At 45.2% G+C, this 22,859-nt stretch overlaps 1 protein-coding gene across 2 annotated transcripts in view; it reads right to left on the bottom strand.

Annotated features, from left to right (window-relative positions):
• The window catches only part of LUZP1 (leucine zipper protein 1), a 139,065-nt gene extending 116,641 nt beyond the window's left edge, over positions 1-22,424 (bottom strand). The window contains exon 1 of one of the 2 annotated variants that reach the window (XM_035019539.1): positions 22,373-22,424. The gene's annotated coding sequence lies outside the window, so the exon portion shown is untranslated. Of the gene's footprint in view, positions 1-16,690; positions 16,804-22,372 lie in introns of those variants that run through there. The other variant, XM_035019538.1, reaches the window with a different exon arrangement.
• Between the last annotated feature and the right edge of the window lie 435 nt (positions 22,425-22,859).

Here is a 22,859-nt window from a genome sequence, read left to right as displayed (position 1 = left end):
TGTTTTTAGAACAAAATAAGATGCTTTCAGAACTCTTGTTAGTGAAAAACCGTTAGAACTTTTAGAACAGAAAGGTTGAAAACTTTTCTAAAACATTATTTTGGCAACTGATGAAGTAGGCACTTCAACAGAGAAAACTTCCCACCTGCAAGCGTGTGGAGCTCGAGCTGCCCGATTAGATCCAGCTAAGGGCTTAGAAGCGGGGCTTGCGCTTGCGGCTGGTGTACTGAGTGTCAGGTCTGACCTCCCGGCCCTGAGGCCTGCGGCGCTCCTTCTTCACCACCCACTCATGGCTTCTTACCACCCCGTGCCTCACAATCCTGTATGGGACCTTATGCAGGAGACACAGCTCTCAGTGGATGGATGGAGCAGCCTGGCTGGCACCCAAGCTAATCCAGGGAGGGAAAAATGGTGATCCTCCTCAAGTGGCCTCAGACACCCCTTCCACAACAGATGTCCCCACTTTTGGACACCCTCTCCTCCCCCAGTGATATCGCCTGGGGCCAAAGCAGTTGTTTAGTAGGAGAGCAGGAGGTCAGAGGCCCCACTCCCTCCCAGGCATCTTTGTGGTAGAGGACTACCTGTTTAGGTGTGTTTACTTGTTAGGTGTTGCCTATGGGGCAAGCAGGGGCCCAGGCTACTTTTGGGGCAACACAGGCCAGGATCAGCTCATGAGAGCCTGGCACTATCCAAGGAGTGCCAGAGGCCCCAAGCCCGGTGCTACCACTTCAGATCCTAGCCTGGCTGTGGGGTCGGCATGCCTGGTAGAGACCAAGTGGGGGCTCCCAGCAACTCCAGATGTCTGAAGCAGGAAAACAAAGAAACAAAGCTGCCAGCTCGTGGAAGCCCCAACAATGATCCTCAAGGGTGGAGCATACAAGTATTCTTAGGTCCAATCAATAATACAAGTTTATCCCAATCTCAACATCTTTGTTCTTTTGTTGCCCTGGCCTGGAAAACCATTCCCTTCTTTCTGTCTATTCACGTTCTATCTATCCATCATTGTAAAACTCCACTCTAACGGCCTCCATGAAGACCTCACAGATCACTCAGCCCAGACTAAGCTCAGTAAACTCTTACCTGTCATTCTGACATAAGTTAGTAGCGTAACAGACCTCCTAGAATAGGTACCACTGTACCATAGATTCAGGGACGTTTTCACCAAAGAATACTAAATTTTCCATAAGGCTAAATTATTCAATATAAAGACTTCCATCTGAGATGATGCCCTTTCATTTCTCTTTTAAAATTCGTTCCATCTTTTCTGAAACAGTGGTATTAAGAAGGTTGTTTTTCATTTTTGTGTCCTTACTTGGAAAACAAAAAGTTCTTTTGAAATATGAATGGTTTATCAAATGAAAGCTCCAGAATCACCAGTCAGTATCACCCCTTTTGGCATTAACATATGATCCAATATTGTCATGGAACCATTTCAAAAACCAGCTACTGTCTCCCCAATTAAATGTTAAATTCCTTAGAACAAGGGCTACATACTTCTTTTGTCTTTTTGTTTTGTCCACATTAATTAGCCCTGGGTTAAATATATAACAGGTACTATGAATTGAACAGAATTGACTAAATTACTGGCTTTTAAATATGATGTGGGGGCGCCCGGGTGGCTCAGTGGGTTAAGTGTCTGCCTTCAGCTCAGATCATGATCCCAAGGTCCTGGAATCGAGCCCCGCATCACGCTCCCTGCTCCGCAGGAAGCCTGCTTCTCCCTCTCCCACTCCCCCTGCTTGTGTTCCCTCTCTCGCTCTCTGTCAAATAAATAAAAATTATAAATAAATAAATAAATAAGATGTGAAACTGACCAAATATGTAAATGAAGCCAGTGTTCCTTGTCTCCTCTCTACCTCTCTTCCCTAAAGATTCTCTGCACTCTTCTCGGCTGTACCCACTTAATGAACAGCCACCTACTTCCCCTATTTCTGCCCTAATCCCACTCCTCTTGCCTTTTATGATTAGAAATTTTATCCCCCCCCACTATTACCTTATTATTCCTCCCTACTCCATTAACTGCCTCACTACTAAGCCATCTATTTTTTCATCATACTTCTTTATGATCCTGACAGTCTCTTTCAAGTCACGGTGGGATCCACTATTAAAAAAGTCTAACATACTGGGCGCCTGGGTGGCTCAGTCATTAAGCGTCTGCCTTCGGCTGAGGTCATGATCCCAGGGTCCTGGGATCGAGTCCCACATCGGGCTCCCTGCTCAGCGGGAGGCCTGCTTCTCCCCCTCCCACTCCCCCTGCTTGTGTTCCTGCTCTCGCTCTCTCTCTGACAAATAAATAAATAAAATCTTAAAAAAAAAAAAAAAAGTGTGCCAGGTACTTTAAAGGCCTATATTATGGGCGCCTGGGTGGCTCAGTTGGTTAAGCGATTGCCTTCGGCTCAGGTCATGATCCTGAAGTCCCTGGATCGAGTCCCGCATCGGGCTCCCTGCTCGGCAGGGAGTCTGCTTCTCCCTCTGACCCTCCTCCCTCTCATGCTCTCTGTCTCTCATTCTCTCTCTCTCAAATAAATAAATAAAATCTTAAAAATAAATAAATAAATAAAAAAGTCTAACATAATCAACAGTCCTCAAATTCCTACCAAAAAAATTAGCATATGCTGGAAAGTATCTAATTTTATCAAATTATATTAAAAATATCTCATATCATGGGGCGCCTGGGTGGCCCAGTCGTTAAGCGTCTGCCTTCAGCTCGGGTCATGATCCCAGGGTCCTGGGATCAAGCCCCGCGTTAGGCTCCCTGCTCTGCAAGAAGCCTGCCTCTCCCTCTCCCACTCCCCCTGCTTGTGTTCCCCTTCTCACTGTGTCTCTCTCTGTCAAATAAATAAAATCTAAAAAAAAAAAAAGAGTATCTTATATCGTACTCCAGTAGAGCTGTGGCAGAAAGCATAAAAACTGGTATTCCTGGGGCGCCTGGGTGGCTCAGTCACTGGTTGAGGGCGCAACTCTTGGTTTCAGCTCAGGTCAAGGTCTCATGGGTCGCGGGATCGAGCCCCACCTCAGGTTCTGTGCACTCCACAAGGAGTCTGCTTGAAGATTCCCTCCCTCCCCCCTTCTCTGTCTCTGTCTCTGTCTCTCTCTCTCCCCCAAATAAATAAATCTTTAAAAAACAACTGGTATCCCCGATGTAAACCTACCGGCAATCATTACTTTGTTACACAAACAGCCTAAACTACCTCGATAGTATCTTACATATTCAATCAGCTTTTGTATACTCAGGAACAGTCTTCCATTTTAAAGACATTTAATACATCTTTAAGTTTATCAGGATCTAAAAATGATATTCTTCCTCTCCTAGGGAACATAAGCCAACGGTGGCCTCATTTACTTAGGGAAGAATGATCTTAAATGCACATAGTTCATAAAATCATGTGCTCATTGTAATGTTCAATTGCAAGCTCAGGAGTCAAATCCTAGCTTGGCATTCATCAGCTGTGTTGACTTTAGGCGTACTGATCTCCTATATTAAGGAATTGTTATCTATTAAATGGGGATAACAATAGTATCTACCCCAAGGGATTGTTGAGAAAATTAAATAAAGATATAAAAAGCGCTTAAATACAGCGGCTGGCACATAGTCAATAATGTTAGGTATTATTATTACTCCTCAATGACTAAGAATCCATAGAAAATTTTCAATTCTAATTCTGTTTATTCACTGATACTAGATACAAATCACCAACATGGCCTAAATAAGACAAACACCCCCAGGTAATTAGGAGGACATACATTATGATAAAGCTGTTCCAGGGTTTTAAAGAGCCAAAAATTAACTACATTCATCTTGCTCAGCATTTAACTTATCCAGTAAACCTGAAATCGGATAAAACCAGAGATTTCTTTACTTTTAGAAATAGGATATGCTGTCAGATCCAGATGAATGATACCATTTTTCTATCTGAACTCTTCAGCCTCCACAGAGAGGCCACACACATAATGCCTGGGTAAGTGGGTCAGGAAAATACATTTCACCTTTTAATTATAAGGAGTTCAAATCTGTTCCTATATGTACTTGCCTCTCAGCAGACTAAAAATGTCCTTTTCCCTTTTATTTTTTTTAAGATTTTATTTATTTATTTGACAGAGAGAGAGATAGCGAGAGCAGAAACACAAGCAGGGGGAGTGGAAGAGGGAGAAGCAGGCTTCCCGCCGAGCAGGGAGCCCGATGTGGGGCTTGATCCCAGGACCCTGCGATCATGACCTGAGCCGAAGGCAGACGTTTAACGACTGGGCCACACAGGCGCCCCCGTGGTCTTTTCCTTTTTAAAAAACTGTCTTTTAGACAGAAAAAGAGACTAACTTTTAAAAGCTACAAATAAGATACTGATATTAATACAAGATAATGTTTTCATTATAGACGATTTCAATTCAATCAAGAATACAAGTTAAATAAGTTGTATTCAAGGAATGATTTTTATTTATAGGTTCAAAATAAGTGCTGTTATTGAAGTCATCTTGGGAAGCAAGACTCTCTTCCAGCAATGCCACCAAGGCTCAAAACCTTTTTGAAATTCTATTTGCAGATTCTCAAAGATGAAACCTCACACACAAAATCCCTTATGTCTCCACCTCTTAGAATTACATCTCATTTATGACCAAAAACCATACTGATTACTCACTTCATTCACCAGACTTGCTTATCTTCAAAAGTTAAATATAATTCCCCCAAAATGAAGACTTATCAGGATTAAAAATGTGCAATATGCTCTAAAGGCAAATTCAAAAGAAGTATAGCACAGCTTGGAAATCTCACTGAAATAAATATATAATTATTTCCCATTTTGGAAACGTCTGGTATTTGGGGGTTTTTTTGTTTTTTTTTTTGTTGTTTTGTTTTTTAAAGATTTTATTTATTTGATAGAGAGACAGCGAGAGAGGGAACACAAGCAGGGGGAGTGGGAGAGGGAGAAGCAGGCCTCCCGCTGAGCAGGGAGCCCGATGCGGGGCTCGATCCCAGGACCCTGGGATCATGACCCGAGCCGAAGGCAGATGCCCAACGACTGAGCCACCCAGGCGCCCCTGGTATTTGTTTTTAAAAAGCAGTCATAGGGGGCGCCTGGGTGGCTCAGTCATTAAGAATCCGCCTTTGGCTCAGGTCATGATCCCAGAGTCCTGGGATCGAGCCCCACATTGGGCTCTCTGTTCCGCGGGAGGCCTTCTTCTCCCTCTCCCATTCCCCCTGCTTGTGTTCCCTCTCTCGCTGTGTCTCTCTCTGTCAAAATATAAAATCTTAAAAAAAAAAAAAAAGCAGTCATAGGGGCGCCTGGGTGGCTCAGTCATGTGTCTGCCTTCGGCTCAGGTCATGGTCCCAGGGTCCTGGGATCGAGCCCCACATCAGGCTCCCTGCTCAGCGGGCCTTGCTTCTCCCTCTCCCACTCCCCAACTTGTGTTCCCTCTCTGTGTCTCTGTCAAATAAATAAAATCTTTAAAAAATAAAAAGCAGTCATATTACCCTATAAATACCCCCGAGATGACCATAAAACCACAATTAACAAAAGTGGAAGTCTGAAATATCGTTAACAGATCTATGCAAAAGCAGCAAAAAGATACTATGGATAACAACTGAAGTTGTTTAATTTAAACAATCAAACTATCATGCTTCTGTAACATTGGCTCCCAGAATGCCTCTGAAGAACAGTGTTTAATACAGTTATTTATATCCATCCTTCTTGAAAATTTACATTTGTTTCACACTGGTTTGGGTAAACTGGAATTCTCCAAAAGAAGGAACCTCCAAGTTGTCTTTTGGAAAAACAAACAAACAAAAAAAACAAACTTGTCTTTTGTTCTTTTGTTGGTCGTTTAAAGAGATGGATTTGGAGTAAAAGAGGAAATTATCCCAGTTTAGCTCACCTAAACCTAACACATCCTGCTCCAAGTACCTGGACTGTAACCTATTTAGCACACACTTCAAAATTTGATTAATATCCTTCTCCTAAAGAAAAAAAAAAATTGGGGGCGCCTGGATGGCTCGGTCGTTAAGCGTCTGCTTTCAGGGCTCAGGTCATGGTCCCAGGGTCCTGGGATTGAGTCCCACATCGGGCTCCCTGCTCGGCAGGGAGCCTGCTTCTCCCTCTCCCACTCCCCCAGCTTGTGTTCCCTCTCTAGCTGTCTCTCTCTCTCTGTCAAATAAATAAATAAAATCTTAAAAAAAAAAAAAAGAAAGAAAGAAAGAAAAAATTGGGGGCGCCTGGGTGGCTCAGTCATTACGCATCTGCCTTCCGCTCAGGTCATGATCCCAGGGTCCTGGGATCGAGTCCCACATCGGGCTCCCTGCTCGGCGGGGAGACTGCTTCTCCCTCTCCTCCTCCCCCTGCCTGTGTTCTTGCTCTTGCTCTCTCTCTGTCAAATAAATAAATAAAATCTAAAAAAAAAAAAATCTGGCATAGAATTAATTTATGCCAATATTTCAGCAACTGTCATTCAAAATTTTTTTAAAATCCCAAATTTGACCCTCGACAGCTTTGTGACACTGGACAAGATACACAGCTTCTCTGTGCCCCAGTTCCTAATCTATGAAATGGGGCTAAAATAATAAACACTATATCTATTTCATGGGTGTGGTGAGGATTAAATGAGCTTATGTGCCTGGCACATGGCAGGCACTCAAATATTTGTTAAATGAACAAGTAAATGAAATAATGCACATAAAATGCTTAAGATAGTACCTGACAAATATAACTAACGTTGTAAAATCACTTGAAATCTTTACCTAGAATAAGCAAAAATAAATGGCTAAAAAAAAAAGTAAATGGCTAACAATATTAATACCACTATCCCAAGATTCTATAACCAGACTTAATATTTTTTAATGATTTTCAAATAAATAAATAATTTTCAAAAATTACAATGGTTTGAAATAGTCTCACATATTATCTTATCAATAGTCTCAATTTCCAGTTGCAGAGTCTCTCTTTAAGTGATGAAGGGCTGGCTAGAACATCCCGAAATTATCTCTCATTTGTACCAATTACAACCACACAGCCAACACTTAGGCTAAGGATGAGTCGTTCAAGAAAAACAGATTAATAAAGGAAATTAAACTAGTCACTGAGAAAGTCCCTAACTTCATCAGAAATTAGTAAAGTTAAAATTAAGCTTTTAAAAATTCTTGGGGCACCTGGGTGGCTCAGTTGGTTCAGCGTCTGCCTTTGGCTCAGGTCATGATCCAGGCAGGGGTCCTTGGATTGAGCGACACTGGCTCTCTGCTCAGCGGGGAGTCTACTTCTCCCTCTCCCTCTGCCTGCCTCTCTGCCTACTTGTGCACTCTGTCAAATAAATAAATCAAGTCTTTCATAAATAAATAAATAAATAAATAAATAAATATTCTTGTGTTTCTTCTAGTCTGCCCAGTATACAAAGATATTAACTGACTTTAGACTAAATCATATTAAGAACAGGAAATTTTTCTTCTATTCTTTGGGTAAACAAAAATGTAAAACTGAAATAATGGCCAATATTTACTATGTACCAGGTATTATGACCTAAATGCTTCTGTACATTATTTAATCCTCACAACCACTTTTCCCATCGTAAAGATGGACAAATTGAGGCTTTCTGAGGCTACAGCAAGAGAGCACAAGCAGGGGGATCAGCAGACAATTTAAACTGTATAGTTTTACATAACCTTGTGAGGTTAAAATGCCATTTAACCAAAATGGTCAAAGAATGAGAATAAGACACAAATAGATAACCAATTGTCAAAGAATCAGAATACAATAAATCACATTTAATAAAAGCTTACTTGAATAAAACTAAATGATTCAGAAACATACTCCAAGATCTCCGATGCCTAGAAGCCAATGTTATGAACAACTGTGAATATGAGAAGTGCAAAAGACTGGGTTGAGTATATTCTAACTTTGTAATCCATTCTGAAAGTCACTTTTTAAAAGATTTTACTTATTTACTTATTTACTGGTCAGAGAGAAAGAGAGAGAACACAAGAAGGGGGATCAGAAGTCAGAGAGAGAAGCAGGCTCCCCACTGAGCAAAGAGCCTGATGCGGAACTCGATCCCAGAACCCTGGGATCATGACCTGAGCCAAAAGGCAGATGCTTAACCAACTGAGCCACCTAGGTGTCTCTGAAAGTTGCTTTTTATAATGAATTCCCATAGTTTATCATTTGTCTCCTCACATTTCAAAAGAAAAGTTTATTGAAGTCCAGCGGTAGTCTGAAGTATGGATAAATATAAATGCATTCTACTTATACTTTTTATTTTGACCTAGTTGGTGTAAAAAGTAAAGAGGCTGGTTTCGTAAAATATTTCTAAGTTGTTAAAAGAAAAAAATAACAGTGAGAGATTAGGAATGATTGTGAACAAAATTACTCCAACATCATCTCTCAGAAACGTCCTTAAGTACCTCTGCTCCCATGTTTGCATAAAAATAATTACTAAATCACTCCACAATCTTCTGATATAATTCCATGAGAAAAGTCAAAATGGGGCACCTGGCTGGCTCCGTCACGAGAGCATGCAACTCTTGATCCGCAGGTCATGAGTTTGAGCCCCATGTTGAGTGTAGAGCTTACTTAAAAATTTTTAATTAAATTAAAAAAAAGTCAAGGGGCGCCTGGGTGGCTCAGTCGTTAAGCGTCTGCCTTCGGCTCAGGTCATGATCCTAGGGTCTTGGGATCGAGCCCCGCATCGGGCTCCCTGCTCGGCAGGAAGCCTGCTTCTCCCTCTCCCACTCCCCCTGCTTGTGTTCCCTCTCTCGCTGTGTCTCTCTCTGTCAAATAAATAAAATCTTTAAAAAAAAAATTTTTTAAGTCAAAATTATCATTGCTTTAAAATACGTATTAGGCACCTCTTAAAAAAAAGTTTTACATGTATCACCCAATTGTGCCACATATATATTAAGTTAAATCATCCCAGTTACAAGGAATTGGCTTAAAGTAAGTATGTATAATATTAGTACTTACATTCTTCTGCCTTTAATAAAAGAGGAAGAATTACTACTTAGAGAGCTCACTGGCAAGTCAGAGAAGGTAGCTGGTAGAGAAGGTAACTGGCTTGGAGTCATCCTTGACATTAAAATAAAATGTTATTCAACAAAATAGTTCAAGTGAGGTATTACCTAGTCTCTCATTTCAGTTAATAACTCCAATCTGAGAGCATTAGACAAGCACTGATTAAGCATCTTTTTTTTTTTTTAAGATTTTATTTATTTATTTGACAGAGAGACACACAGCAAGAGAGGGAACACAAGCAGGGGGAGGGGGAGAGGGAGAAGCAGGCTTCCCGCAGAGCAGGGAGCCCGATGCGGGGCTCGATCCCAGGACCCTGAGATCATGACCTGAGCCAAAGGCAGACGCTTAATGACTGAGCCACCCAGGCGCCCCGATTAAGCATCTTTCTAAGAAAGAACTGCACATAGTTAGTTCTTTGCCAGTGAGATTCCAAAGGAGTATCTGCTTTGTGGTACCAGGACTGGACTCCTGTACTTTCACACCCTGATAATTGCCTACCAACCTGAAGCAGTTGGAGCACTCCCAACCTCTGGATTAGAGAAAACACTAAGAATTCTAATAAAGAGTCCATTTTTTAAAAGATTTTATTTATTCATTTGACAGAGAGCACAAGCAGGGGGAAGAGAGGGAGAAGCAAAAGAGTCCATGTTAATAAGCCTAAGAAATTAAAACCGCTACCTATGCATAAGCATCATTATGATCAATCATCAAAAATTCTGAGGGGGGCGCCTGGGTGGCTCAGTCATTAAGCGTCTGCCTTCGGTTCAGGTCCTGATTGGGATCGAGCCCCACATCGGGCTCCCTGCTCCATGGGAAGCCTGCTTCTCCCTCTCCCACTCCCCTTGCTTGTGTTCCCTCTCGCTCTGTCTCTCTCTGTCAAATAAATAAATAAAATCTTAGGGCGCCTGGGTGGCTCAGTTGGTTAGGCGACTGCCTTTGGCTCAGGTCATGATCCTGGAGTCCCGGGATCGAGTCCCACATCGGGCTCCCTGCTCGGCGGGGAGTCTGCTTCTCCCTCTGACCTTCCCCGCTCTCCTGCTCTCTCTCTCTCTCTAATAAATAAATAAATAAATCTTTAAAAAAAACTAAATAAAATTTAAAAAAAAAATTCTACCAAGGGCCTATGTGCAAAGGGGAGTTTCCAGCTAAAACAACTTAGCTTCTAATGAAGAAGCTTCTGATCAAATTAGGTAAAGATACAAACTAGTAAAACTGACCAAGAATATAAGGGGTACTGGCATTACAAGCTGCAAGATTTGGGGGGTGGAGGGGAGCTTTGGATCCAATTAGGTAGATAAGATACATGCTAGTGTGACTTACCAAGAACATGAGGGCTATCAGCAATAAATGTCAAAATTTTAGAGAAGAAAGATTTACTACTGCAAAGTCAACACAGACTTCATAGAAAGGAACTGAGCTGAGCCTTGAAGGATGGAAAAGTTTAAATAGTTAAACAGCATAAGAAAAGGACAAAAGATAATGGGAACAAAGATGCTGAATTGGGAATGTGGTCATTAAATATTTATTAAATACCTACTACATGTCATTCACCGTGTCAGGTACTGGGTATACACTGATGAACAAAACAGATGAGTTCCCCGCTCTTGTGAAGTCTATGGGGAAGGCAGATAATAATCATGCAAACAGATGTATCATTATAAACTAATAGGTGCTATGAAGGGAGGCAACAGACTCCAGTAACAGGGAATAACGGAAAAGGACTAGCAGGATAAAATAATGAGGGAGAGTATCTCTGCTCTATATGCTGAGGCTTGAAAGAGGCAGCCAGGCAAAGAGCAGGGAAAAGGGTGTTCAAGGAAGAGAGAGCCACACGTATAAAGGCCCTGTGGTAGGAAAGAGCTTGTTAAGGATAAATAAGAAGCTGGTGTGATTGAAGCATAATGGGCAACAAGATTGGTATAAGGTGAAGCTGGAAAGGTAGGCAGGACCAGGTTATGTAAGACATCATAAGCCAAAATAAAGAGTTTGAATTTGGATTTTATCCCAAGCCCTAAAGAAAACCCTTAAAAGTTTTTTCATACTCATAAACATACTGTTGAATAAAAGGAACCAGACCCAAAAGAGTATCTGCTGTATGCATTCCATTTTTGCGAAAGTACAAAACAGGCAAAATTAACATATGCTGTTAGAAGTCATGCTGGGAGATGGAAGGGAGACAGGAACTGGAAAGGAACTTGGTGGGGGCTTCTGGGTACGAGTAATACTGTTTTGATCTAGGTGCTGGTTCCACGGATATATTCAGTTTGTAAAAAAAAAAAATCAAATTGTACTCTTTATATATATACATGCGCATGCACACACTCAAAAAAAATCTTTCTGTTGTTGTTTAAAGATTTTATTTATTTATTTGTCAGAGAGAAAGAGCGCACAAGCAGGGGGAGCAGCGGGCAAAGGGAGAAGCAGACTCCCTGCTGAGCAAGAAGCCTGATGTGGGACTGGATTCCAGGACCCTGGGATCATGACCTGAGCCGAAGGCAGACGCTTAATGGACTGAGGCACCCAGGCATCCCAATAAAATCTTTATTAAAAAAAAAAATGGGGGGGAGGGCGCCTTCGTGGCTCGGTGGGTTGGGCGTCTGCCTTCAGCTCAGGTCGTGATCTCAGGGTCCTGGGCTGGAGCCCCGTGTCCAGCTCCCTGCTCCTCTGGAGAGTCTACATCTGCTTCTCCCTCTCCCTCTGACCCTCCTCCCTGTTTGTGCTCTGTTTCTCAAATAAAGGAATAAAATCTTAAAAAATAAAATAAAATAAAATAACACATAGCAAAGCCTAAAAGATTTGCAATGCTTGTTTATGTTTTGGCTTATATTTTTAATATGGTATTTCCAAGCTCTTCCCTTGCTCCCCCAACCCAAATACACAGAGAGTGTAACGAAACTGATCCCAAACTTGAGTACCAATCACTCTGAGTTCAAATCAATGGTCTCTGCCCCTCACTAGCTCTGGCAGTAACTGCTCTGAGCTCAGCTTCCTCACGTATAAAGAGGATAATGACTACCGCACAGTTATTATTTTCTCCCTATTATCACCCAAAATATTGAGTTGGTAGACTGGTATTTTAATTTAATTATTATTTCCTAATGATATACGGAGGGCCCACGGCTGATGAGCTTCCATTCTCAAGACTGACAGGTGGGAGAGAAGGGTTATAAAAGTCAACATGTAGAAACAGAATGGACAAAGAGATACAAGGAGTAAGATATAAAAATGGGACTGCGGGCGCCTGGGTGGCTCAGTCGTTAAGCGTCTGCCTTCGGCTCAGGTCATGATCCCAGGGTCCCGGGATCGAGGCCCGCATCGGGCTCCCTGCTTGGCGGGAAGCCTGCTTCTCCCTTTCCCACTCCCCCTGCTTGTGTTCCCTCTCTCGCTGTGTCTCTCTCTGTTAAATAAATAAAATCTTAAAAAAAAAAAAAAATGGGACTGCTTCTAGGGGCACCTGGATGGCTCAGTAGGTTAAGCATCAGACTCCTGATTTCGGCTCAGGTCATGACCTCAGGGTCCTGATATCAAGCCCCTCAACCAGCACAGAGTCTGCTTGAGACTCTCTCTCCCTCTCCCCCTTCCATCCCCACTCGCGCATGCTCATTCTCTGAATAAATATATAAAAATCTTTTTTTTTTTTTAAATGGGGTTGCTTCTAGAAGCTGGGCAACAGAGGCTTCAAACTTTTTCTAAGACAGACTTGAGCTATAGCAGCAGATTGGGACAGGTTCAGTGACCTAAGAAATTATGAGAAGGAGGAGTGCCTAGGTAGCTCAGTCGGTTAAGCATCTGACTCTTGATTTCAGCTAAGGTCCATGATCTTGGGGTGGTGAGATCAAGTACCATGTCCTGCTCAGCGCAGAGTCTGCTTCTCTCCCTCTTCCTCTCCCCTCTACTCCTCCCCCCGACCCCGTCTGTCTCTGTCTCAAATAAATAAATAAATCTTTAAAAATTATGACAAGGAAAAAATAATCTTATGTCTTCCAAGAAAGACACAATTTCTAACTGATGTATTCCCTTTGTGGAATATTAACTAAAATAAGCTAGAGATAAACACTAAGGATATTCTGCCATAGGGGGAAGGGCAAGGCCTTCTATTATTTTATAGCATCCCCACCCTTAAGAATTATTTGAACTATAAGGTGTAAAGCACTTAAGTATAGCCGAAGATGCTGAAGTTTTATATTTCAGAAGGTACCATTTCAAAAAGGAAACAAAAATACAAGTTCAACTCCTTAATAAATCTTTGGGTAGGGACGCCTGGGTGGCTCAGTCGGTTAAGCGTCTGCCTTCGGCTCAGGTCATGATCCCAGGGTCCTGGGATCAAGTCCCGCATCGGGCTCCCTGCTCCGCGGGGAGCCTGCTTCTCCCTCTGCCTGTCTCTCTCTTTGTCTCTCATGAATAAATAAAAAAAATAAAATCTTTAAATAAATAAATAAATAAATAAATAAATAAAATAAAATAAAATAAAATAAATCTTTGTGTAATTTCCCCCCCAACGTATATCCTCGTCCTAAAATGAAAACCTGGTCCCTCATGAATTTCTTTCTGCCAAGTATCCCTATCTCTACCTCTCTTATTCTTCTCATGCACCTCACCAATAAATACCAAAGGTTTCCCTGTTTCCTACAAAGTCGGCATACTGACTCTCTAGTACTCACTCTGATCTCACCGGTTTGAATCAGGAACACAGAAACTTCACAACATTCCCAGGGATCACTTTGCTAACCAATACCTTAAACACAACACACAGTTTAAACAAATGATGGCAGTTGTGGGGATTACACAACTGCATACATTTGTCAAAGCTCATCAAACTGCACACTTAAAACTGATGAATTTTATTGTATGTAAATTACACCTCAATAAAGTTGATTTTTTTTTTAAAAGAATGCATGTATTTCTTCAGCAAATATTTACTGAGCATCTATTATGTGCTTCCAAGTTTATACCAAATCTCTCAGCTTGACTATCTGGGTCCTACCTGTAAGTAATGTGCCTTACTCAGAAGCTGACACTGTCCCAAAAAGCCGTATTACATGAAAAATGGTTCTTGCTTCTGATCATGAATGTCACCTTAATGATGGCCTCTATAGTAGGACCACTAGCTATCCATCATTCTCCATTATATAAATGAAATCTGTGATCACCCAGGTATCTGCGTTTCAATACAAATGCTTCCATCGTAAAAAATACAGCTATATATATATATATATATTTATTAAGCACCTACTGTACATAGGACACACCACTAGCACAACCTTGTATGTTTGTTTTTCTACCAAAAACCAAGAACATCTCAAAAGCATACTGACAACATTGCTGGAAGAAAAAGAAGGCAACGCTACTGGGGGAATAGACTTAACTGACTTACTCTACAGTCCAATGTGACCCAGTGGCTGAGGCAAAGGCCTAGAAAGTAATGCAGTGTGCACAATGGAGATAATCATGGACCTCAGAAACAGGCTTGGGTTTGAATTCCAGCTCCACTTCTTACCAGCTGTATGTGTAAACTTGGGGAAGTCATTTTACCTTCTGACCTTCAGTTTGCCCATCTGTGAAGCAGGGATGCCAACTACCACCTCACAGCATTGTTGTGAAAATTATAGGAGATATATACCACCTAGCACAAATCCTGGGCACACAGTAGGCAACTCAACAAAGTAAGCTCCCTTTCTTGGTCTTAAACTATTTAGGAGTAAGAAAATACCTATTAATCAAGGCTAATTCATAATCCCTGTTAGTAATCACAGAACAACAATGAATCTGTATTTGCTGCCTTGTTCATACTCTAATCAACTCCCTCCCCATCCCACTATTTCCAGTTTTTCAAACTTTAGTTACTATGTTTAGAAAAGTGATTTAATTTTAGAAACCTGGAAAATTCTTCTGAGTAAATTAAGCAAAACCTTAATCTGCCCCAAGGGGAATCTTGAGCAAAATAATTATTTCTGACAGAAGAGTTTTCTACGGAGTTACTTAATTTAACCACACGAATGCCACCAAAGCTGCACACAAAGTGACAGAATGCAATCTGGAACATACTGTACAGATTCTCCGAAGGGAAATATCCTCCTAAAATCCAAACCTGTCCTTCCCTACCTAATCTGAGCTAATAAAATCTTACTAGGGGATCTGAATTCCCCTAACTCTGACTCTAATCCAGCTCCTTAGGCCAGAACGGCAGCAGTCCGTAAAATGCCCTGAACTAACCCCACCTCTCAAAATATCCCCATAAGGCAGGGAGGTCCAGAGGGTATTTTCTCCTCAATCAACAGATAAGGCACCAGGAGCTCAGAAGCACAATTCCTTTCCCAAGGTCATTCAAGTCAGTGAAGGTGTGACGGGAGAATCTGCAAGCAATTTCTAGCTTTCTGGAGATTACACTGCAGGGATATGGGGGTGGGGGGGGCGCCTAGTCTCTTCCCTTCTCCCACCCTTAAGTGTGAGCACTGGTCTCGGCATTTCCGAAACAAGCCACAACAAGCTCTGCTGTGTTAGGAAAGGGGCTGACGCGACGAAGAAACAGATGCTGCAAAGCAAGATGGTCTTTCTCGGCTCGCAGAGCCTTCTCCAACGTTATTAAGAGAAACCGCAGGCCCCTCTGAGAGCTCCCACGCGGGCTGCGAACCCCCAGCCCGGCCGCTCCGGGACGCCGGCTTCCCCGCAGGCAGCCTCCGCAGCCAGAGGCCACGAGCCCCAGAAACCGCACTTCATTCCTGCGCTTCGGGAAGCCATGGCTCCTTCCCCGCCCGGCCAGGGGCGGGGGTGCGCAGGGAGGCGGGCCGCGCGCGCTGCGGAAAGTTCACCGCGGCGGCGGCGGCGGCGGCGGCGGCAGCGGCGGGCGGGGGGCGGCCCGGGCCCGGCTCGCCCGCGTCCCCCTGCAGATTCCACCATTAATTAGTCCTAAGGACTGTCTACTGGCAACTTAAACAAAGCGAATGCCTCGAATTCCTTCCCGGCCCAGCGGTCTGGCTGCGAGACCAGCATCGGCCGGGACGCGGGCCGGCGCGGCGGGCCGACAGCTGCGGCGGCGGCGGCGGCGGGACCCCTCCCCAGCCGGCCCGCGCCCCCGCAGCCCGGTCCCGCAGCCCGGCCCGAGCGCTCCCAAACGTCCCTCCTCCTCCTCGTCCTCCTCGTCCTCGTCCTCCTCCTCCTCGGGAGCTCCCGGCTCTTCCTGTAAGATCACTTCCTTCCTCCCGGGTGCCCGCGGGCCCCGCGCAGCCCCCTCCCCGGCGGTCCCGGCCCCCCGCCCGGCCCGCCGCTCCCCGCCCCCACCGCGCTCCCTCCCCCTGAAGCCCAAACTCGACCCGAAACTCTCCTCTGCCCCCCGAAAATGTCCCCTCGGCTCTCTGCCCCAAACATTCTCCTCAGATTCTCGCTCCCACCAAAAGTCTCTCAGAACCTTCCCTCCCCCTCCAACAGAAAAATTTCCAACTCCAAGAAATTTCTCAAGGTCTCGCCCCAAAAAATCTCCCCTTGTGAGCACTTTCTCCAAAATTCCGCTCCAACTGCCCCCCGCCTCAACTCCATACCCCCCCCAGCCCTTCCCCGGGTGCGCCCACGGATTCTGTCCTGTCGCCCCTGGGTGCCCCGACCCCTTGCCCGGGCAGGCCGCCCCCTTCGGCCGCCCTCCTCCGCCCCCGCCCGCCCGCCCTAGCCTCCCGCGCCGCGCGCCCGCCGCCTCACCGCGAACCCCTCACCTCGGCGACTCCGGCCCGCGCTCCCGCCCGCCGAGGGGTCCAGCGCTCGGCTCCCGGCGGCCGGCGCCTCCTCCGGCTCCCCGGGACTGACAATGAGGGGCGGGGCCAGTTGTGACGTCAGCGCCCTGGAAGGCGGGGCCTGTTGTGAGGGGCGGGGCTGACCGACAGTCCCGCCCCCTCCGTTCTTTAACCCCCTTCCCAGGACTTGGACTTTGCCAAGTTTTTATTGCTTGCCTAGCTAGGTGCCCGGGGCCTGTGCTAGGCGCGGTGCGAAATCGAAATGGCAGACAAGAAAGATGTCCTGCTTTCAAGAGGGGCACTCCCAGGAGGGTTGTGAGGATTAAATGAGATAATCCATGTAAAGGTGTTTAGCCCAGGGCCTGGTATGGAGTAATCACTCAACAAATACTATTTCTATTACTCAGCAAATGTGGAACAGGCGCTCAGAATAGAGGCATGGGTTCCAGTCCCCAGCTCTGCTATTAATTCATTGTGTGACCCTAGACAAGTCTTCTTCCATCTATGTCCCTCACTTTTACCTTCTTTAAGATGGGAAGGAGTGATGACCAGATGATCTCAAAAGTCCCTCCAATAATTCTATGACACATTTCCGGTGGAGCTACTATGTGCAAGGTACCTAGGGCCCAGAGAAGTGGGGGGAGGGGGCCTTTGAAAGGAGCCCAAACCCAGCCACAGCCACAGATGCACTCTCCCCATAGATGCCCTCCCACGTGCTGGCACAGAGCTGCATTCACAAGCCGGGACACAGATGCGCCGAGGGTTGCTACCTCTCTGACTGCAACAGCATAGCTAGTCTCTTAAGACATCTCTTGTGTAAGCTCCTTATTGCCTGTGGAATAAGGGCCAAAACCCTGGCCTGGTCTGGTCTCTTCCTACCTTTACACACACACACACACACACACACACTGTAAAGTTTATCCAAACTTCCACTCGCACTCCCACTGCTTTCCCACATCTGCCCCATGGCTCATGCTCTTCCCCTGCTGTCTCATCTCAACTTACAGCTCCTCCTAGTTTCCCCCAACCAGGAGCCCACCCTCCCTGCTCTCAATCCCCGAATACCTGTGCATTGTGTTTGACACTCATGTGGGCATGAACCCATTTTAACTTGTGTCAAACTGACCTCCTGTTTGTTTCTTAGCACGTCCTCACTTCCTTGAGGTCAGAAACCACGCATGTTTCGTGGTGCCAGAAAACCCTGGAATTATACACCCGTGTTCTGGCCCATGCTAGCTCTCTTTGAGCCTCATTCTTCTCATGTGTAAAATGGGGATATTGATATAGCCCTTGCAGAGTTTGTTCTGAAATCACATAAAACACTGTGTGGAAAGCACCAGGCACAGTGTTCCAGAAATGATGTAGTTGTCATTCTTATTTTCATCATTATCATCAATATTATTTCCAGCTCCTAACAGCACATAGCACACCTAGTGATAATCCTCCCAGTCATTTCACAGGGTTAGACTCGGAGGTCCCGAGAGAGGAAGAGGCTCACTAAAAGTCGCCTGCAGAACATTGTCATTAGAACAGAAACCAACACTCCAGTTTCTAGACCGCAGGGGGGATTCTGCAGAGTCACATCTGACGCCCCAGGGTGTCTGTCACTCAGCACCCATCCAAGTGGGGGACAGCTTCAAGTTCTCTCTGCAAGTTATTTGCAGCAGAGCTGACCCACTTCTCCCTCATGCCTTTCTGCTCTCACTTCCCTGACAAAGAGATAGATCTGTGTTCAACTGCCCTTGGCATCTCTGCAGTCCTCGAGGAGAACTGCAGCAACGCACTGGGCGTTTCCAGAGTGCTGGCCTGTGGGAAGAGGGAAAGGGCTTTGGGATTCTGATTAATTTCCTGAGCTGCAGACAGGCAAATGGCTGTCCTGAAATGCCTGGGCTGGTTCTCAAGGGCCCCTAACAAATTGCAGCTTATTTTTAGAAGAGGAGATTAAAAAATGCTACTTCCCATGAAAAATAGGCACGGCCACAGGATTGCTGCAGGCAAAGAAAAGGCCTTTACTGAGTTCCTCCTGTGTGGGGATGCTGATTCCAAGCATTGCAAACCATCGGCAGAGAGAACCTAGGACATACAGGGGAGGTTCTGAAGGTAGAACTTTCCCTCCAAGACCCACAAGCCCATCAATCACGTATTTGTTCATTCACAGCAAAGGCTTTGGCACAGAAAAGCTCAGGATGCAAATCTCGGCTCTGTCACTTACCAGTTGTGTGACCTCAGGCTTTCAAGTATCTGCACCTCAGCCTCTCATCTGAAAAGTGGGAATAATAATAGTACCTATCTCATACAATGGCTGTGAGGATTAAATGAAATAACACATGGAAGAGCTTAGTTTAGAGCCTAGCACCTCGTTCATGCCCCAATATGGTTTTGCTGCTATTACTATTTCAACACATCTTCCCAGTAAGGCCTGTCCTGTGCTGGCCTCTGGGCTGAAAGTAGGGTGAACAGGGAGTCCTGACCTCACGCATCTCAGTCAGTAAAAGGAATGGGGTAGATTTTTGGTTCTAGGGACTTTTCCTGCAAAGCAATTCTGCTGCAAACATTTTCACCACATAACCCATTGGCCCTCAGGCAATTTTTCCATAAAAGATCAAACTAACTGGTTGACAGTTTGGTTTGATAGTTTGGTTTCATCAAACTGGTAGATAGTTTGGTTTCATTTCTCCATTGACTCAGGATTCCTATTTTTATATTATGTAAATCGTAGCCCTCATAATGGTCTGTACAGGGGCAGAGTTTTGAACCCACATTTCCCAGAGAGCTTTGGAACGGCGATCAAGGGACATGTGACAATATGCCAAAACCAGACAACAGTGTAGAAGGCTTCCACAGTGCAACAGAAAGCTCAGTTTTCTGACAATGTTGCATCCTAGTGTTTGGAGACTGATACCTCTCTTAAGGAAGGAAGAAATTTTAGTGAAAAAAGAAAAAGTCTGGGGCACCTGGCTGGCTCAGTAGGAGGAGCATGTGACTCTTGAGTTTAAGCCCCACATTGGGGATAGAGATTACTTAAATAGATAAACTTTAAAAAAAGAAAAAAAGAAAAAGAATAAGAGTAAGGTATGGAATTATAGGTGTAGTGGGATCTCATGGTTATAACTTTTATGCTCAGTACAAACATAAAGGTGGAAAATACACCTTTTTTCACCTTTTTTCTTTCTGATTTGCTTTTCTGTGTGGTGTGTGTGTGTATAGCAGGAACTTTCAAAAAAAGACTCTACTAAATTCTAAGAGAGAGGAGAGGGGATGAAAACACAGCTACAAGGCAATCAGCAGTGGGCATCTGAACCAATTGTGCATACTGCCATAGAAAGTTCCATAGTGTCCATCTCATTCCAGGGAAAGCCCCTGCCCAGACAATTCTCCTTCTCCCCACTCTCCAGCCCTTAGCTACACTTGAACTTTCAATGCTACAACCAAAGGCAAGACTCCTAATAAAACTTCCAGAAGCCATGGCAAGGCCAGTAGGAAAGACTTTAAAGTAGGAAGAATTTTTTTGCTACCTGTCCTGTGCCCCTCCCAAAGAATAACAATATGTCAGCATCTTTTGTCTACTGTGCCTAAACTTGCACTTTTGTTTTTCCTCATATCTCTTCTGCAATTTAAATTTTTTACAAGTAGCATACATTATGTGGTCATCAGAAAAAATGCAGTAAAGATAGGTATAAAAGGAAAGCTAAGCAAGCTGGTGTTGGTCCACTTTTGTTGGTTGCAAACAATAAATTATAACAATGTGGTTGAGGCCAGTGCTAAGTTCCATAGGAATCATAGAAAGTGAGAGTGGGAAGGGATAAAATCGCCCTCCGTTTCTCCTACTGTCCCCCCAGTGGCATGATTTCCAGTCCTTCACATTGCAGGCCACCCACCAAGATGTGTATTTCATTCATTCATTCAACAAATACTTATGGATCCTTTACTGTAAACGAAGCATCCTACTGGGCACTTTACAGATACTATCTCATATAGGTTATGGAGGTCATTATTCCCACCTTGCAGATTAGGAAAACAAGGCTCAAGGGAGGTAAAGTAACATGCCCAAAGTCTCACATCTAGTGGGATCTAAACCAAGACCTTCACAACATCAAAGCCCATTTCCTAAAGGATGTGGGCTGACTTCCAAAGCGAATGACTTATGTCCTTGGGCAGCCATTATTGCGTGGGTGGCCTTGGCCAAGTCACTGAACTCTTCTCAGAAGCTGCATCCCCATCTCTGCAAAATAAGGGTTTACCCAGATATTTTATGTAAGGTATGTGCTTTTTAAGTCATAACACATAATACAAAGGGAAGTGGTTCCATGAACTCTTGAGGGACTGAGTCTCACTCATCTTTAGATCTCTTGGCGCAAGCCCCGTTAGCACATTTAGGGTTCTTTACAGGAACTCTATCATTACCCCCACCAGCCTGGGACCTCCTCCAGGACAGAAACGACACTTAGTCATTTTTGATCCCTTTCTGCCCCCAGTGCAGCATCTGGCATGAAGCCCTCCATTCCCTCCGTCTTTTATTTATTTCATAATAAATGGCTGAGGGCCTAACATGGGCCAGGCACTGCACAAGACTATAAGACAGCAAAGGGCCTTGCCTTCTTGGAGCATGGCTGATGGGGTGGAGAGACAAAATAACATTAAATACAACTCGTTACTTAAACACAATTGCATTAAGCACCACAGAGCATCAGGTTTGGGGGATGTGGAGTGGGAACCTAACTGAATCCAGGACACAGGGAAGGCTTCCTGGAGGAGGTGGCTTTGAGGTTCAGAGAGACTAAGAAATTTGCTTAAGGTCACACAGCTGCTAAGCACAAAAGCTGGGATTTTTAACCTAGGAACACCTGACTCCAAGGCCCATGCTGCACCTTCTAGAGAATATTGCCTTCTATCTCCTCCATCTTATTCTTCCCTCACTCTTATTGGTGAAAGAGGAGTAAGGTCCGTTTAACACTGGATGCTCTAAAGCAATGTTTTTCCCAGCTTTGGGGATCAGATACCCTTTTGAGAATCTGGCGACATCTATGAAACCTCTCCCAGGAATTACATGTATATGACACACCCACAATACCTTGCCTACAATTTCAGGGCATCCTAAGGCCCAGGTTTAGAACTCACACCATGGAGGACCATAGGACCTTAGAGTGAGATTCTAGAACCTCTGAAAAGAGACTCCAAGATTCCATAGGAACCGCAAATCCCCAAAGAGACCCCAGAAACTCTATGGAAAGATTCTCAAGATCCAGAAGGAAGATCCTGGGATCCTGTAGAGAACCCAAGTCCCACCAGAGTAGCAGCAGGGCCCTGCAGAGATACTCTTCAAGGTGCAGATAGGCTGTTGAGGAGTAAAGCTGGAGTCCCCACTGAGGAACCCGTGACCTTGGAAAGCTACGGTTCTTAACCCTTTTGGGGTCACTGACACCTTTAAAACTCTGAGCAAAAAGGCAATACACATGTTACACACAAAATCCAGAGGTTCACAGACCTCTGGGAGCCCCCGGATTCAGACCTCCTGTTCATGAGCTTCCACTAGAACCTGAACCCCCTGAGCCCCTCGAGAACCTGGACCAGACCGCAGACGGAAGGCGCACACTTCAGAGTGCAGCAGACGGAGGGTCGAATTCCCGCCTCGCGGTGTGCTAGCCGTGACCTCGGACCACTCACCTACAAACCCTCAGGCCTCAGCGACCTCTCCCTCCCCAGCCCAGCCCCAGCGGCGTGGGCTCCGAGCCGGGCCGGGCGGCGACGCCTGGGGGACTCAGCCTCGGTGAATTGCAACGTGCGGGCACGCTGCGCGGGGAGCGCGGGCGGCGGGGGAGGCGGCGCGCCTGCCGCAGGTCGGGCCTGGGAAGCCGGCAGCGCGGGGCGCGCTCGCGGCCTTTCCCACCCACGGGCAGGGCGTGCCCGCCAGCCGGCTTCCTGCGGTCGAGGGCCGGGGCGGAGGGAAGGCGCTGAGGGGCCCGGCGCCTGGCAGGCCTGGTTCCTGGCTTTCTCTCCGCGTTTCCTGAGCAGGACCGCCGGGGGATGGGACCCAGCACAAACCTCCTTCCCGGGGAGCGCAGCCAGGAAATCGCGTCCTCGTTAACTCAGGTTCCTCCTCTCCGCCGGAAGGTGCTGACTGCCATCCCCAAGCTTTCAGTCCTTACGAACT

This window comes from Mirounga leonina, unplaced genomic scaffold (genome assembly GCF_011800145.1).
Source record: "Mirounga leonina isolate KUSES-001 unplaced genomic scaffold, KU_Mleo_1.0 Mir_173, whole genome shotgun sequence".
NCBI classification, from domain to species: Eukaryota; Metazoa; Chordata; class Mammalia; order Carnivora; family Phocidae; genus Mirounga; species Mirounga leonina.
This window is presented reverse-complemented; position numbering and strand designations above follow the sequence as displayed.